This window comes from Protopterus annectens, chromosome 2.part0, assembly GCF_019279795.1.
Source record: "Protopterus annectens isolate FY-2018-M chromosome 2.part0, PAN1.0, whole genome shotgun sequence".
In the NCBI taxonomy this organism is placed as follows: domain Eukaryota; kingdom Metazoa; phylum Chordata; order Ceratodontiformes; family Protopteridae; genus Protopterus; species Protopterus annectens.
In genome coordinates this window covers 1,115,608,756-1,115,628,650 of record NC_056728.1, presented here as the reverse complement: position 1 = coordinate 1,115,628,650, position 19,895 = coordinate 1,115,608,756, and positions in this window count along the sequence as shown.

Sequence of the window (19,895 nt, the reverse complement as noted above, 5' to 3'; positions counted from 1 at the left end):
AAAAGCTCCAAAAATTGTTTGCATTTTCAGTAGGTGCTCTAATAAACACCTGCAGTTCATGTATTCTGGAATGAAACCCTTGCTGAATGTTAGCTTGGCCTGTAAAGCACCTGGCCAGCTTGTCTACATTTTGTCATGCTATGGGCTTCAATGCACATAGGAGTAAGATATATCTGTACCTGTTATCTTGGTTAACTTCATGCATAGCATTTTTTGGAAGAACTATATTGCAATACTTTATACTAATGTTTATGTTGTGCATGACAATGACTCACTATGATAGTCTTTGAATTGCTATGAATATGGGCATAATCTGTAATGTTCTGATGACATCAGCTTTCTGATAACAGGGTTTGTAGAGCAGGACCTGTTTATTTAAAAGTTATCTGCTGGCTGCTAGATTGGCCTGTAAAGCAACTAGCCAGCATGTCTAAGTTTTGGCGTGTTATGGGTTCCAGTCCATATAGGGAAAACATATGTGTACATGTTACGCTGTTTAACTTCACGCTTAGCATTTTTTGGAGGAAGCATATTGCAATACTTTATATTAATGTTTATGCTGTGTATGGTAACCACTCATTGAGATAGCCTTCAAATGTCTATGAATATAGCAGTAATCTGTAATGCTCTTATAACATCAGATTTCTAATAACAGGGTTTGTAGAAAAGTATCTTTTTTTTTCAGAATTGCATTGCTGGCTGAGAGCTAAGATTGCTAGGAAACAGACTAGCATCTATATATCTTGGCATGCTGCATGTTCAAAAACCCAGAGAGGGAACACATATATTGCAATTTATCTTGCTTTAATATATCCATAGCATTTATTAATATAAACATATTATACTTATTAATACTAATGTGTATTTCCAGTGTAGTTGTGAATAACTTGGTTATTCATTAAATTCCTACTAACATATACATAATCCATAACATTCCATTAACGTCAGTAATTTAGCCACAGAGTCAGTACATCTTGATAAATCCTGTGATATGTTTGAGTAAGTTTTTAGTTAATATTGCATACTTTGTAAAATGCTATGAAGGTCTGTTTTCTCATGAAATATTAAAGTCAGTAGTAGAATAACATCATACTCAAATTTTGAGGGACTGGGATGGGCAGACTAACAGCTGAATTGAAGAACAGGGAAGATGTATGTATTTTCTAGTGGTGTGAGTTTAGCAAGGAACATCTTGGTCCTTGGTCCATGTCCATAATCTACAGCAACATGCATGGCTCTATTTACAGACGCTGTACACTACATGACACTGTCACACTGCCTGAAGAATATATGATTTCCTGAACACAGGATAACATGAATGTAATTTTCCAACTTTTTAACTGCATGATCAGCACATATTCATACTTTGCAATCCTAAGCCAAGATCATTATTGGTAGACCATCCACCAGCTAAATAATATCACAACATAAACTCTTTTCTCTGCATGCCTAACATGCTTTTCATTCAGTTAAGCTGTGTTAGGTAGGCAGGTAGTTTGTAAGGTTAGAGTTCTGATGTTGATTGTGGCTGCAGGTTTGAATCTCATGTCTTCCAATCTCTCTTTAAAGATATTAATACTTGAATATGAAAATATTAGCTGTGTATTTTAATTATTTGTTTTTCATAAAGAAATGTCTTCAAACTGTGGTCAGAAATGTTTATCAGTGTCATTTGATGAATACATTATTCATATATTCTATTTTTTTATTTTAGGTGAGGAGGATTGCAGTAGGAACAAAGCCATGGGCATCGAGTGGATGCACAGGCTTGAAAATCAGTGCCAGGAGAGAGTTATGTTGATTATTTTACATATTTAATTAAGTGAAATGCATCTTTGCTGTGAAATCATCACAGGAGCTATGCTTACAACTCTGAATAAAATCTAATAATGTTGATATCTTTTGTATCACTGAGCCATTGTTTCAGAACACATTTTTTGAAATGTACTCCATAACCTAAATAATAGTTGGGGTGATGTATCTGTCACACATTTTGTTTAGGTTGATGTTTTACATACAGGTTTAAGTGTTTTAACTAGTGGCGATGAGGTATGGTTTGGTACACTTGTATGTCTGTGCCTTCTGATGATGGAACTGTTGTATATAGTCTACCTAATCACAGATTGAATGGGTGCTTGCCATGTCAGTGTTTGCAGATGTTTGGCATGCCCTTCAGTTCAGCATTGACATTGCCTCTACTGCAGGCACTTTGAGAGGTTTTGTAGAGATGCAGTTATAGCCTAGGTTGACTGACACTTGAGCAGGTACCTATTTGATTGCAGCAGTTCATTATCAGCAACCATATTCACAATGTTCTGATTTTTTAGGCTACTGATTGCAAATTATTCTGGTAGATAATGCATGCAGTTGTACATATACAATACTGTTAGTAACATCTATGTTCGATTCTCATTTGTCAACAGTTATGATGACTGAACATATCACATAGTTTTTATTGTTGTACTCATATTGATGTGTGTTTAGCCAAATATCCTGCTGACTGTCTCATATGTTTGTCATATGGCTTGCCTATTGTCCACAATATTGTCAGATTGCTTTCTCCTCATTTTAACACTGACACTTTGTGGTTGCTTATATAAATCATTGAATATAGACAGTAGAATCTGTTGATTTGAGCATTCATTCATTTTTACAAAGATAATAACGTGTGTGTGTGTGTGTGTGTGTGTGTGTGTGTGTGTGTGTGTGTGTGTGTGTGTGTGTGTGTGTGTGTGTATGTGTGCCTCTAAGCATATAGAATTGTTCAGAAAAGAATACAGATGCACTGTTTAGGATTACAACATTACAACATATAGGGCCATAGGTAACTCAGTCCATTATGGACGTGTGTCAATCCCTGTGTAAACTGTCATGAGAATCATATTGTGTTGTGCTGTGATATTCATGTGACTGTTCTGTGTGATAGATATTTTGCTTTTCTTTTCTGTTGTGTTTTGCAATTAATCTTTAGAGAGCATGGGAACTGTGGACATCCAATGATCTGAAGATGATGATGAGCACATGAGAAGCAATTGCCGGAGTCTTCCAAGGCTGACAGTAACAGTAACTATGACAATGATGCTAAGCAACCTGGCCCCACCCCTGTCTGATCCATCCTGCCTGCAGCCCAGAGGAGAAGTCAACATGTCTGAGATAGAGACAATTATCTGGAGGAGATTTGGGAGGTTATGACCAGTGTGTTCCAAACATCGATAAGAGACATGATGTGGACGTTCTTTGAGGATATGGCATGGGCTATGTGTGTTTCATTCAGGGCAATAGCTTGTGAGATCATTCAGGAGTCTAAACTCCATCAGCCTAGTCACTCCAGTGGGTAGTTATTGTCTCTGTGCTCCACTTGTGTTATGCTGACAACATGATGATTTCCATTTCATTGATTGGACTGTATATGCACTCTTGTGCATACATACCATGTATTTGTCATGCTTACTTGTTATTGTTGTGTGATATTTACTTCGGTTTCAATGTGTGCATGACACACATTAACACATAACACCTTCCACACATTCAGCCATCCATGCACTGTGGCAGTTAAACTGTAGATAGTGTTGCAAGAGGTAGCCTGTAAAGATGTGTGTTACTTGGAGAACTGACAGACAACATATGTTGACCATACTCAATTACTAAACGTGTGATATGCCTTGGAATTCTGTTTGGCGAAATCAGGTATGTGCAACATACAGACATGTTATTACACTTGTTTTTTGTATGACAGTTGTCATGATGTCCCACTGTCATGATGTGGTGTTGTGTCAAAGTATGCCAATGCTGATGCCATGTGGGATCATATACAGGTATATCATTTTTATGTGCAGCCTTCCTTTTATGACTGCATCAAACAGCAATGTAGCATTAATCTGTACGCAGTGTTACTGATAACATATTCTTTCACAGGATACATTATGCTGTGTTTGTTGAATATAGCATTTCCACAACCATTATTTACTGACATCGGTGTGCACCTTCCATAAATAGTTGTACACATTAAATGACTGCACATGTGTGTGCACATAGTCGGATACATACTGTCACACAAATGTACCTTTGATGTGTGAGCATTCACTGAGTTACAGCTGATGTGCTATAATGATGCTCACAGGAATGTCCTCTGCTCCATAATGATCAAGGTTGTTGACATACACTTACATTTCTTTACTTGACATTTGCATGTTAGTATATGTGTATATGCTTTTAATTTTTTGCTTACCTATGCATGTTAATGTGATATGATTGCACATTATTGTGTATGTATGTTTTATACATGTCCAGTTCTGTGGACATCAGCAATCCATCTGACCATATGACATCAACTTTCCATTTGCAATTGCATTGTGTCAACTTACCTTGTCCTGCTTTACACTCATAGGTTCATAGGTTCATAGGTAGGTACTAGGCTATCAACCCAATGGCCTACGTAAGCCTAGCCAGCAAGGTTCCATAGCTTACGCCACCCAAGAAAGTTATTTTCCTGTGCCACTGTCCAGCAGAGACACAGAAGTGATCCCTGGGGTGTATTTCCTATTTCACATCCACTCATCAAAGATTTTTTCTTGAAGAGTGCTAATGAAGAACTTTGCTTGACATAGATGGGTAGCTTGTTCCAGAGTATAGGAAGTCTCTGGGACAGGAATCTATCCCTCCAGCATGTCCTGTTTATTGTGGTGACAAGGTTTAGGTCCCTAGAGCGTGTAGCTCAGAGGGATTGGGATTTCTTTAGGTGTAGCATGTCCAACAGCTCTGGGTTTGACATAGCTTTATATGTTAGGCAGAGATCACCTCGGAGTAGGCGATATGCTACGGAATAAAGCTGGAGTTGTTTGAGGAAGTCAGTGTAGGGCATTTGTTTGAGGCCAGTAATCCTCTTTGTGAGATACTTCTGAAAAAGGGGCGTTGTACTCTATAATGAGTCTAATGAGTGATGAGTAGAGGGGAACAATGTCCTCTTTTTTCCTGGATGAGAACCCTTTTATGATGAGATGCGCCATGTAGAAGGACTCCCTGACTACTGTGGTGATGTGATTATCAAAGGAGAGACTACTGTCCACCTGGGTCCCAAGGTCTTTTATCACGCATTCAGTGTTAAGTAGATTGCTGCCTATGTGGTAGTTTATGGGTACAGAGTTTTTACCAAAGGGGATGACACTGCACTTTTTGGCATTGAGCTTGAGGCCATGGATCTGACACCAGGCATCTGTCTCAGTGAGGCCCTTCTGTAGGATGTCCACATCATTTGGGGACTTGACTATGGCTCCTAGTTTGCAGTCATCTGCGAACTTCATTAGCCAGAGGCCTTCTGTGTTAGCCTGTACTTCAGAGAAGTAGATACCAAACAGGAGTGGTCCCAGGATGCAACCCTGTGGTACTCCACTTGTCACTGCTTTGAGGTCAGATTTGGAGTCTGCAACTTTTACAGTGTGGGTTCTGTCAGTGAGCCAGTTGGCAACCCATCTTGTGACATAGGGATTTATACCTAGTTTAGTGAGTTTAGCTATAATTCCAGAATGGGGGATGGTGTCAAAAGCCTTGGCGAGGTCAAGATAGGCTGTGTGAACCACCTTACCCTCATTCACGGCTTTGGTGACTACCTCAAAGAAATCGATCAGGTTCAGGAGGCATGATCTCATGTGGGCCCAAGTTGTCCATCTCCCTCACACCTGCATATTTAACTATTATTTTTTTCAAGGTATGTTTGCCTTTGTAAAAACTACGGACCACTGCCATTTATTCATCTGAAACAGTGAACATGTGCCACATGTATGTCCATTGTACAATGCAGGACATGTGCACAGAAGTTGCTGGCTAATGCTTCCACTGCTTCCTTGTTATCATTATACTTCTGTGTTACCCAGTGTATTTTTTCACATCAATGTGCACAACCTACTATATTCATTATTCTGTACTGTTACATTTTTGAACATATTATTACATGCCATTGGTGTATTTATGTGTATTGACATTGATTTCATGTACATTCCATTTATGCCACTGATATTCATACATAGACATGTAAACCTGTGTGTTGCCTTTGGCATGGTACACATTCCATTACACATTTTGTTTAGGTTGTATGCACCTACTTTTGTATGTATCAGCATTTGTTGCTATTTTCCAGTATTTTTGTTTGGCATAGCGCTTAGTTATTTGCCTTTTACATGCACGGCCGTAGGTTTGGTTCTGTAGTCTGCTGGAATTCTCTACCATCGTTAGACCTGCATTTGCTCATCTCTGATGTTGCTTGACTTGCACGTGTACTGCTGATGGACTAATTGGATATGTATATATTTATCCAATGTGTGCTATGATCCTACGTTATTACCCTGGAACACACATCTACCATTGGTTATACACATCCAGACATGAAATATGTTTTTCTACATTTTACCATGGCTGGTGTGCATCCCCACACTATTTGTCAACTTTCCATTGCCTGTGTTGTGCAGTGTGCTGTCTGTGTAACTTACCTGTCTTTACTGTTTTTTACAACCTTTGTCTGTCTTGTTTTGTGCTATTTGTTCAATCGGTATACCTGTTGTGATGACCTTTTCCTCCTCTATCCCTATGTTAGCCTTTCCTTCTATTCTAAAAAAAAAAAAATGCCCGTCCTTATGACTTTCCCTTCTTCTTCTTCTTCTTTCGGCTGCTCCCATTAGGGTTTGCCACAGCAGATCAACTGTTTCTATTTCTTCCTGTCCTCTGCATCTTGCTCTGTCACACCAACCACCTGCATGTTTCTCTCACCACATCCATAAACCTTATCTTAGACCTCCCTCTTTTCCTGTTACCTGGCAGCTTCATCCTTAGCATCTTTTTCCCAATATACTCTGCATCCCTCCTTAGCACATGTCCAAACCAATGTAATTTTGCCTCTCTGGCTTTGTCTCCAAACCTTCCAACCTGGGCTGACCCTCTAATATACTTATTCCTAATCCTGTCCATCCTCGTCACACCCAGTGCAAATCTTAACATCTTCAACTCTGCCACGTCAAGCTGTAACTCCTGCCTTTTTGTCAATGCCACTGTCTCCAACCCATATAACATAGCTAGTCTCACTACCCTCTTGTAGACCTTCCCTTTCACTCTTACTGGTACTCGTCTGTCACAAATCACTCCTGACACTCTTCTCCACCCACTCCATCCTGCCTGTACTCTCTTCTTCAGCTCTCTTCCACACTGACCATTACTCTGAACTGTTGATCCCAAGTACTTAAACTCATCCACCTTCCCCACCTCTACTCCCTGTATCCACACCATTCCTTTATCCTCCCTCTCATTCACACACATATATTCTGTCTTAGTCCTACTGACCTTCATTCCTCTTCTCTCTAGAGCATATCTCAACCTCTCCATGGTCTCCTCCACCTGTTCCCTACTCTCACTGCAGATCACAATGTCATCTGCAAACATCATAGTCCACTGGGACTTCTGTCTGATCTCGTCTGTCAACCTGTCCATCACCATTGCAAATAAGAAAGAGCTCAGAGCTGATCCTTGATGTAATCCCACCTCCACCTTAAATGCATCCATCACTCCCACCGCAGACCTCACTGCTGTCACACTACCCTCGTGCATATCCTGTACCACTCTTACATACTTCTCTGACTCTCCCGACTTCCTCATACAATACCACAACTCCTCTCTAGGCACCCTGTTATATGCTTTCTCTAAATCCACAAAGACACAATGCAACTCCTTCTGACCTTATCTGTACTTCTCCATCAACACTCTCAGAGCAAACATCGCATGTGTAGTGCTCTTTCCTGGCAAGAAACAATACTGCTGATCACTAATCATCACCTCCCTTCTTAACCTAGCTTCCACTACTCTTTCCCATAACTTTATGCTGTGACTGATCAGTTTAATCCCTCTGTAGTTACTACAGTTCTGCACATCACCCTTAGTCTTAAAAAAAAAAAATCGGTACCAAAACACTTTTTCTCCATTCCTCAGGCATCTTCTCAATTTCCAAGATTTCATTAAACAATCTAGTTAAACACTCCACTGCCAATTTACCTAAACACCTCCATGCTTCCACAGGTATGTCATCTGGACCAACAACCTTTCCATTCTTCATTCTCTTCATAGCTATCCTTACATCCTCCTTGCTAATCCACTGCATTTCATGATTCACTATCCGCACATCATCCAACCTTCTCTCCCTCTCATTCTCTTCATTCATCAACCCCTCAAAGTACTCTTTCCATCTGCTCAACACACTTTCCTCGCTTGTGAGTACGTTTCCCTCATTATCCTTTATCACTCTTACCTGCTGCACATCTTTACTAGCTCGGTCCCTCTGTCTAGCCAATCAGTACAGGTCCTTTTCTCCCTCCTTAGTGTCCAACCTTTTATACAACTCTTCATACGCCTTATCCTTAGTCTTCGCCACCTCTCTCTTTGCCATGCACCTCATCTTATACTCTTGTCTACTTTCTTCATCTCTTTGACAATCCCACTTCTTCACCAACTTCTTTCTCTGTATACTCTCCTGTACTTCTTCATTCCACCACCAGGTCTCCTTGTCCTCCTTCCTCTTTCCAGATGTCACATCAAGCACCTTTCTAGCCATTTCTCTTACTAGTTCTGCTGTAGTTACCCAGCTATTTGGTAACTCTTCACTGCCACCCAGTGCCTGTCTTAACTCTTCCTTGAACATCACCTCACAATTACCCTTTTTCAATTTCCACCATTTGATCCTTGGTGCTGCCCTCACACTCATCCTCCTCTTCTTGATCACCAATGTCATCCTACAAACCACCATCCTATGCTGCCTAACTACACTTTCCCCTGCCACCACTTTACAGTCTCCAATCTCCTTCAGACTAGCCCTTCTACATAAGATATAATCCACCTCTGTGCATCTTCCTTCACTCTTGTATGTCACCCTATGCTCCTCTCTCTTGTTAAAATATGTATTCATCACAGCCATGTCCATCCTTTTCGCAAAATTCACTACCATCTGACCTTCTGCATTCCTTTGCTTAAAACCATACCTACCCATCACTTTCTCATCCCCTCTGTTCCCTTCACCAACATGCCCATTGAAATCTGCTCCAATCAACAGTCTCTCATCCTTGGGTACAGTCATCACCACTTCATCCAACTCACTCCAAAATTTTTCTTTCTCATCCATCGTACACCCAACTTGTAGAGGATATGCACTAACAACATTCATCATTACACCATCAATTTCCAGCTTCATAAACATCACTCTATCTGACACTCTTTTCACCTCCAAAACACTCTTAGCATACTGTTCCTTCAGGATAATGCCTACACCATTTCTCCTTCCATCCACACCATGATAAAACAATTTGAAACCACCTCTGATACACCTAGCCTTGCTCCCCTTCCATCTGGTCTCTTGCACACTCAATATACCAACCTTCCTTCAGTCCATCATGTCAGCTAGCTCTCTCCCTATACCATTCATACTGCCAACATTCAAAGTTCTGACCCTCACTATCACAGTCCTAGCCTTTACCTGCCTTTGGGCATGCCTTCCCCCTCTTCTTCTCCTTCGGCCAACAGTAGCCCAATTTCTGCCAGCACCCTGTTGGCCAATAGTACTGGTGGCTGTCATTGTTAACCCAGGCCTCGACCGATCCGGTATGTATTTCTGTACTGTTGTCTGCATCTATGATTTGGCAAAATTTTGCACCGGATGCCCTTCCTGACCCAACCCTCCCCATTTATCTGGGCTTGGGACTGGCACAAAGAAATGCACTGGCTTGTGCATCCCCAGTGGCTGGGTTGTCCTTATGACTTTCCCTTACTTTTTCCAATTTCAACATCCCTCTTGAGTGTCCCTCTTCTATACCAATACTACATGTCTTCTTTTCTATCTCCCACTTTACTTGGGTGTGTGTATTATTTGTGTTCCTCACATAAGTCCAGAACCCACTGTTAGAAAATGTTAGCTATAGTGATGTGGCCATGATTCCCATTCACCTTTAATTTTTTATTAGAAAATTTATGGATTTCATCGTAATCCAAGTCCAGTCTGATATAGTTTAATGACACTTGCACTATGGAGATATTCTCAGTTGTCTCTGAATTTGCAGTAAAGAGTGATATCAATATAAATATATTATTTATACATAGAAGTGTGTATATTGAGATCTCTCTCTCTCTCTCTCTCTCTCTATATATATATATATATATATAAAACAAATAGTCTTGCAGATTTGAAGCACATATTTTAAGTTAGTGGATGGCATACCTGGATACCACAAGCTTTATAGAAGCCAGTCCAATATACTTTGATGTAATACTTTTGTGAGCTGTTCACCAGCTTATTTTATTCTTCATGATATGAGGTACAACATGATATCATTGGCTGTGGTCTTAATATATGCATCCTTGACAGAGAAGCACTCAGTTCTACTGGCATTGTTTGAAAACTGGTTTTAATATTTATGAAGCAGTTTAAATAAAGTATTGCATGAATACAATATTTTCCTTTTGATTTTAAAACAGACTTTAATCATGCCTTTGGTGAGATTCAAAGATGGCCGCCATTCTGTAGACACTGCATATCTACAGCTCTTCAGATACTCGGAATAAAAATTAACCCTGAGGATATACTGCAAGTTTTTCTACACTAATTGTTGGCTAACATTAATCTACTACAACTAAATATCGTCAGAGAGGTGAAGGAACCAGAGGAAAATAAACAAATTAACAGGATTGGATCTGATTGACTGACTGACTCTGAACAGAGTAGTAAACAAAGGAACTGTCTGAGTAGTAACCTTGGATATTTATCATTGAGCTATACTAAAGATCTGCTTTGCTCCACAATGTCAAAAGAAGATAAAAGTATGGAAACAACAACAACAAAAACCAAATTATCAGAACTTCAGTCACCAGAAAAAGATTTAACAACAAAAAGGCAGAAGATTACAAAACAGCAGGAACTTTCAAAAGCTGGAATGAAAAATAAACCGGATCAAATGGCTCATTTGGAAGATATTAAAACTGCTTTGTTACCTATTCAAGAAGCTTTAAAAGAACTATCAAACCAAGTGCATTCTTTTGGTGCCACATGCACTCAAATTCTCGAAAGAATAGATAAATCAGAAGCCAGAATATCTGCAAATGAGGACAGAATAACATTGCTTGCAAAAAAAACAGACATTCATGACCTGGATATTCAGTCTATGCAAAATAAAATTCTGGATTTGGAGGCACGATCCAGAAGGAACAATATAATTATTAGAGGAATTCCAGAATCTATCCAATACAATGATTTAATTTCTACCATTACACAAATACTTGAAATGTTGTTTAATGACTCTGACATAGCTAAACAAATAGTTATAGAAAGAGCCCATAGAGCTCTCAGAGAAGCACAAGCCTCAAACATACCTAGACTAGTATACATCAAAATACTTGACTACCAGGACGTAAACAAAATAATTTGAACTGTTAAAAAAAATGGAGGTTATATTATGTGGCAGAATAATAAAGTTTCTATGGCCCAGGATTTACCATTGCAAATAAGGCAAGCTAGACAAGCATTATCTCCATACTGTAAGTTCCTCATTGAAAAGAACATCAAATTTCAAATGAAATACCCTAACATATTAATTTTTACAGTCGATGGCTCTAAATACTCCATATCCACAAAAAAAGAAGCAAAAGTTACCTTTTTGAAGATTTTTAAGTCCCTTCCAGCTTCGGAAGCTTGATCTGGCCATCCAGTCTGTTTGCAGCAACGTGGATACTGGGATTCTATGCTTACTACAATTCGAGGCTTCAAAATCCTTTGTTTGTTTTCTTTTCTTCACCAGGCACTTTGGTAAATGTTTACTTACTTTCTTTTTACAGCTCCAGCTCGTCCACGAAGATTTTTCGAACTTTTATGGCTCTTACGAACTGAGCCCCTTCGCGAAGTAACAGGAAGTCCTTTGGGTGCTGCAGAGGGTCCGCTTTTGAGGTGGCACATCTGGAAGTCCGTCCGTTTAATGGTTCCCCCGTCGTGAGCTCGAAGACAGGATTACAAGCTCAGGAAGTAAGAAGATCTCTGTTGAGGAAGTGGAAGCTATTTGGACTGTAAAATGAGCATTCGTGGACATTTAAAGTATGTAATATGTTTTACTGGTTTAAAGGGAACTGTGAATTCATTCAGGTATGATTATAATTGAATTAATAATGTACTGGTTTAAAATGTGTCATTTAACTGATTGCTTAGAAGTATTATAGCTTTACCATAGTTATTCTTTTTCCTTAGGTATGTTATACTGAATATTGTTGTGTTAATAACCTGGTAGTATATTTTTATTATTTCTTTTTCCTGTATTACTGTTGTGTTTTAATACTGCAAATGTTTAGATAATAAGGGGATTTAGTGTTGGGATAAATACTAGATAAAGAGACCATGAGATATTATATTGTGGGCTCTCCAGGAATGTGAAGGTTATCTTGTTTATGTACTGGCATGTGGTTCTGACTGTTTAGAGAACTGTGTTACTCAGTCATCATTTCACAAATTTATTTATATTATCCAGTAAAGTGAAGTTAGAGTCCTATTTTTGTTCACCTTATTTGCTGACATGATAATTTTAGATAATTTAGGCTATATAAAGAAAGTCAGATTTAATATTATATTTAAATGTTAAACATTTGCTTTCTCCGTAGTTCTTTCTCTCTCTTTTAATTAACAATACATATGGTGAATTATCTTTAATTTAATAATGTTATTGTTTAATAGGTGTAGTGCCACATACTTGACTATTTTAGATTTAAATATGGTTGTTAAGTAACTTAATGAGATACAACTAATTAGTATAAGCAATATTATATGAGAACTATTAGTGAGGTATGATAGTAAATATAAGTGTAATGAAGACCATTTACTTGATAGGCTTAACTATATAGTGTGTTCAAGAGCTGTGGATATTCATCAGTGTTTAGTAGGGAATGTTTTGGTTAGGCTTTGTAGAGTTAGATGTAGCTTTTATAGGTTTTTTGCATGTTTTTGATGTTATATTTTGTAAGATAAAGAATAGATGTTTAGTAAAGTTATTTAACTATAAAAGTTTTAACAGTGTAAAAAACCTATGTACGTCCTGGTCCGGGGGAATAGTGGATAGGCACTGGTTAGGGATGGGATGTCAAGATTGCTTCCAGACAATATATATTGTACTATTATACTCAAATTTAGTACTGTTTCTCAATTTTAAAATATCCTTAAATTAATTAAAGATCTTAGTATGTGGATAATAGACTCATGGAATACTAAAGGGCTCCAGAACATGAAAAAAAGGAAATTCTTTTTTCATTTATTTTTCCAACCAAAGGCATGTTTTATCTTATTACAAGAAACCCACTTGACCAATGACCAATGGGCTGTCCTTAAAGGTAAGAAATGGATTAGAGAAGTGGTAGCTTCAGAAGGGACAACTAATAGTGCAGGAGTGGCTATTATCATTAAAAATCAGTATCAAGAGAAAATTCTAGATTTTAAAATAGACAAAGAGGGAAGATGGTGTTATGTGATTCTCTCATCTACACTTTATGATAAACCTGTGGCACTTATTAATATATATGCCCCATGTACCAATCAACAACTTTTTATAGCATCACTTTATTTTATCCTGAATCAATGTAATAATTGTTATATAATAATAGGAGGTGATTGGAATACATATCAAGATCCTAAATTAGATAAATCAAGTTCACACAGGTCCTTTAATAATCAAGCAGTGATAGCATTAAAGGAACTTAAAACAGATTTTAAATTATATGACCCATTTAAATACACAAACAATCAAATAAATTCAAATAACTTTACATTTTATTCAAGTTGTCATAAAATGTGGTCTAGGATTGATTTTTTCCTAATTTCAGACGTACTAATTACTTTAGATCCCTGTGTATCTATACAAGCTTGACACTTATCGGATCATTCTAGAATCACATTAATTTTTAACAAAGACACTAGAAATAGTAGGCGTCATAGAGGTTATAATTGGTCTCTAAATCCTTATTTATTAAATAAAGAAGATATAATTAAAGAAATTCAAGAGAACTGTAATCATCTACTAGTTAATCTTTCTAAACACCGGCATCCATCTGATATAGAATGGGCAACGACCAAAGCACAAATAAGAGGAATTTTTCTCCAAAAGGCTACTTATTATAAGAAAATACAAACTAGAGACATACAAGAACTGGAAACTAAAATTAAGTTACTAGATCAAGATTTAATTGGGAACTATAGTAAACAAACTGAAACGGAGTTATTAAAATGTCAAAAAGATCTTTTTTTACTACAAAATAGTAAATTGTCATTTTATGAACAGAAAATACTGGTAAAATATGCTAATCATATTCAGACCCCATCAAAAGCACTAGCTCGTATCATTAATCAATTGAAAATACCTTCTCAAATTTCTGAAATACAGTTTAATAATTAAAGATATAGCAATACTGAAGACATTATGAATACCTTTGAATTAATATTCTCTCAAATTTATGGCGAACATCAGGAATTACTTATAAATAAGAGTAATAACGATTTTTTGCAGAAGATTATTTTTCCGAAAATTGGTGATGAGTCTCATGAGAGTTTAATCAAGCCAATTTCCTCTGAGGAGATAACAGATACAATTAATAATTTAAAGCCACATAAAGCTCCAGGACCGGATGGTTTGACTTCTGAATTTTACAAAACTTTTTGTGATATATTGGGTAAAATACTTCCACATGTATTTAATTATATAATTAATAATAAAATTAATGATCCGCATTTTAAGGCTTCGAAAACAATTCTTATACCTAAAGAGAATACAGATCTTCAAAATCCGGATAACTATAGACCCATTTCACTTTTAAATATAGACATGAAAATTATGACATCTATTTTAGCCAATAGATTGAAGAAGGTAATAAACCTAATAATATCTGATGAGCAAGCTGGCATTATAAATGGCAGACAAACTACTGACAATACGTTATCACTTCATACACTCATTTCTTATGCCACTCATAAAAATCTTAATGTTTACGCACTCATAAATGATGCTCAAAAAGCTTTCGATAGAGTTAATTTAAAATTTTTGTTTGATATTTTATCATATTTTAATATACTCCAAGATTTCATTTTAACATTAAAAAAGTTATATAATAATCCCTATACAACTTTATATATTAATAAAAATTTCTCAAAAAGAATACAAATTAAGAATGGTACCCATCAAGGATGTCTGCTATCTCCTATATTATTCAATTTATATTTAGAACCACTATTTTTAAATATTAAGCAAAATATTTATCATAATGCTCCAATAGTATATGGTACGAAAATATCTATGGCTGCTTTTGCTGATGATCTTAATATTTATTGTACGCCTGTTTCAGATACTAAGAAAATATTAAAGGCAGTGGAAGATTTTGCAGAAATATCTAATTACAAAATAAACTTTAAAAAAAAAATAACTTATTTCCCTTACAGACGCCTACACCCTTTTCGCTTTTACCATTGATAGGTCAGGTTAAATCTGAAGAAAAAATAAAATATTTGGGTATTGTTTTCTCAACAGATAATAGAGACTTTTATGCGAACAATGTTAAGCTAATTTGGGATCATATACTGTCTGATTTAAAAAGATGGAATAATCTGAAATTACCAATAATGGCAAAGACTTCAATTATTAAAATGAATGTACTCCCTAGAATATTATATATTTTTCGAGCTACCCAAGTCTCAATTTCTAGGAAATTCTTTAAACAACTTCATACGGAATTAGGTAGATTTGTATGGGAACCTAGGAAAACTAGAATATCTTATGATAAACTGATGACTCCGAAAAATAAGGGTGGTTTAGAATTACCGAATTTTGAAGCATATTATTTAATAATAAATTCTAATAGAATTCTAGGAGTGGTTAACTTTGACAAGTCCAGTACTAAATGATCACCCAAGTGGTTGATTCTGAATTACAAACATGCTGTTAAATTGGGTATTAATTTTAAGGCATTACCTTTTTTAAATAAAGATACCTTTAAAATATACGCTTTGATGGAACATATTAGATTATATATAATATCAATACAAAACCTGTTTAAATCACTAAATCTCTTACAGTATATGATGACTTTCCAACCATTTCACAAGAACCCAAATTTGAAAATCGGTAATCAATTGATAGATCTTAAAAAATTCCCACTTATAATTGATCTAACCATACTTGATTTATATCCCTTTCTTGGTATCTCAATACACGACATGTTAAGAGAGATGAGCCTTCCTAATTCTTATTTAATTATAATGAGACAATTAAAGGATCTTTCAATAACTTATTTTAGTAACTTTAAAATTAAAGAAGAAGACTTAGCCATTTGTTCAAATTTATGGCAAACTCTTATGCAGGACTCCAAATATATAACGGCTTCATATAATTTGATAAAAGATGTGAAATATAATAACCAAATACTTTTATCCAAATACTGGAAGGATAAACTATTACTGATTGATGATAATAAAATATTGAAAGCAATTAATTTAACCTTAAAATCAGTATCTCTTCAAAAGTTATTATTTACTCAGCTGATGATATTTAATAATGCTTACTACACTCGCCTCAGCTTACATAAATTCAACTCAAAAAATTCACCTAAATGTCCATATTGTATCGATCAAACCGCTGACCTTTTACACATGTTCTGGAGCTGTAAATGTATATTCAAACTTTGGAATTCTCTAAAAATTCAATTACAAAAAATGGATTATCAACAGTCCACACTTTCTTGGGAGTTTATGATTCTTCATATTCCGCCAAATAACTTGAACAGATCCCAAATGATCATACTCATAAATATTTTCTTGTTAATGAAGCTTTATATAGCTACAAATTGGCTGAATCCATCTTTGACTTCATGGGAAAACTTTAAAAGTGTAGCGATAAAACATATTTTAGCACATAAATTACTAATTAAAGATCATAAGAAAAATATAAATAATACAAAAATATGGGAGCAAATCTTTAACATTGAGTTAGCTTAATGTTCTAATCCACTTTTCCCTGGGAAATACATACTTAATATGGAGATTAGTATAGATACACCTTATATTGACACTAGATCTTTTTTTTTTCTTTTTTCTTTTTTTAATACCTTTTTAGAATTTTATCTTAATGTATAATGATCTTATGTAACTGTTGGAAGCATTCATGTATATAATGTACATATGTTGTAGTATTGTATTACAATTGGAAAAGAATAAAGATTTATTATTGAAAAAAAAATATGCCTTTGGATATCATAGATTAGTCAGAACAAATTGTACAAGTATGCAAACTTGACAACCATACAACTATATTGTGGATCATCTAAAATACTGCTTATCTTTAAATCAGGAAAGCCAGTGAGGAACTAATACAGCACTTAAACATTTGGAAGAATAGGAAGCTGCTATTACTGGTCATGCAGGTACAGTGAAGTCCTATATTGATCACAGAAATAGACATTTAAATCTTTCATATCAAAGGAGGCATGTATACAGTATTGGAACTGTTCTTATCTCAGAACAGTGATATATCTGAAAATCTGACTATAACGAGCTCTGCAGTGCTGCAATTGCCAAAACCAGGGAATGTCTCTGACATGTACATTTATCATGACCGTGATGTTGTATCAGTAAATACTTCAACTAGAGTAACACGGTGCTGTTGAATCTGATGTTCATCATTTAGCAGTTCTGTTTATTAAACATTCTGTGTCAGCAGAAAGTTTTATTGATTATAAGGCATCATGATTTCATAGATTATTAATGAGCTTTCAATGGAAAGACCTTTTTATATACTAGAGCTGGAAAGGCAGTTTCTTTCAAATCATTTTAATTTTTAATTGCCTATCATTAATAGCTTTTTTTTTTTTTTTGTTATTAATGGATCCACCTCTGGTGATTGTATATAAGTTGCAACACACTCTTATTCTTACACAGCACTGCGTACTTCACCAGAACTGGCTAATCGTGCAAGTCCATCATCCGTCTGAACTAGGTGCATCAGATCACACATGACAAGGGTTCCATTTATGCTGAATAATGATGTAGTGCCACACACTATCCCTAGCATGCTTTAAGGAAGCCAAACATGTCATTCATATGTCATAATAAGGTATTTTTAATGTGAAAGAATAACTCTCACTAGCCTCTCTTCCTTCCTTTTCTTTCTCTTTCTTTGTCTTTCTTTCTTTTTTCCAAAACTTTCTACATTCATTTTGATGTAGTTCTTTTATAAAGCACATCATATTTAGTCCTGCTGTTTATCTCATGTGTATCCAGTATAGATTAAACAAACAATTGCATTTCATGAATTGTTGCTTAGGTTCATAGATTCATTGGTCCGTATGTGTGTACTAGGCTAATGACCACTTTGAACTTTTTATGCTTTTCCCTGCATACCGAATCTCTGACAAGTTCTGGTACCCTTGGTAGTATAACCAGAGGATTGGGAGATGAAACATTTAAATCAGGGGTGTGGGATATGAACCATTTGCAGACTACCTCTGTCCATTGCAGACACAAGTGCCAGACTGGTGTGAATTTCTGATTCCCCATCCAGTTATCCAAGTTCCACTTGATTGGGTTAGGAAGGAATTCTGCTTCACATGGATGGAGATCCTGTTCCAGAGAAGGGGTAGTCTCTGGGATACATAACTGGCTCTTCAGCAGGTCCTATTTATACCAAAGGTAAGGTTTAAGTCTTTAAAATGGGTCATTTTGATGCTGTTTGCTTTGCAGATATGCAGTAGATCCATAAGACTGGAGTTGGAAGATGCCTTGTATGCCAGACATAGATCTCCCTCAACAGCCTGTAACAGACAGAATATAGTGAAAGGGCTTTGAGGTGACCTGCATAGTACATATTGTTTTTGCCATGTATTCTTTTAGTGTGGAACTTCTGCGGATATTCCAGTTCTCAATGGTGCCTGGTTAGGTACATACCAAAGGGGGAAATGTACTCAATGATAGGTCTGATTAGTGTCAAATACAATGGAACAATGACCTTACTATACCTAGATGCTACACCTTTGTTTCTAAGTTGCACAACATAGAATGATTTCCTCACTAACATAGACATGTGGTGGTCAATGGTTTGATTGCTGCCAATGTGTGTTTAGGTTACTGTAACTCCTCTATTCATCACACTTGGAGGTGAAAGGATTAATGATTTCAGTGGTTTGATCTCCACCATTGATCATATATTGAAAGTTATAGTGTGTCAAAGAATCCTAGTTTATAATAATAATGCAAGATAAGTTGCATATTCCGTTTTGTACACCCAGGTGACTGTGACTTTCCATTACTGATTACACATAAGTTCTTGCTTTAGAGTTCTGTATCATTTTATTTAATGTACTCTGTTGCAAAATAATTTATACAGTGGTTTCCCCGACACTTATGATGGAAGAATAAATGCTATTCTTCGATAACTTTTATTTTTAATGAGAAGCTGTCTAACATATAATTTCCAGTCAGAAAGATCTGCATTGTTACCTCTGATCAGTAGTAGCTTATTCTGAAAGGGGATTTCTTAGATAGGTACAGTGAAGTTGACTCACTATAGAATATTACTACTCACTGTTGATGCAACTATGATCTGGAATAAGCAAGTTATTCAGGGAATAAGTTAATGATAAAATGTACCCTTTTCAGTGAACATCTGTGGTGATTACAGGAACACAGTGGGCATTTCTACTTTTCATGTTCTTTTCTCTAGGGTGGTAGGCATTTCTTGATTCTAGTTACATAAAATGTCATTCAGAAAATCTGCCTTCATTTCCTTGAGATGCACACAATACTCAAATATCATTTTTCCTGCCTATACTTTTGTGTCTATTTAATTTTTTATCTAGAAGGTGGCCGT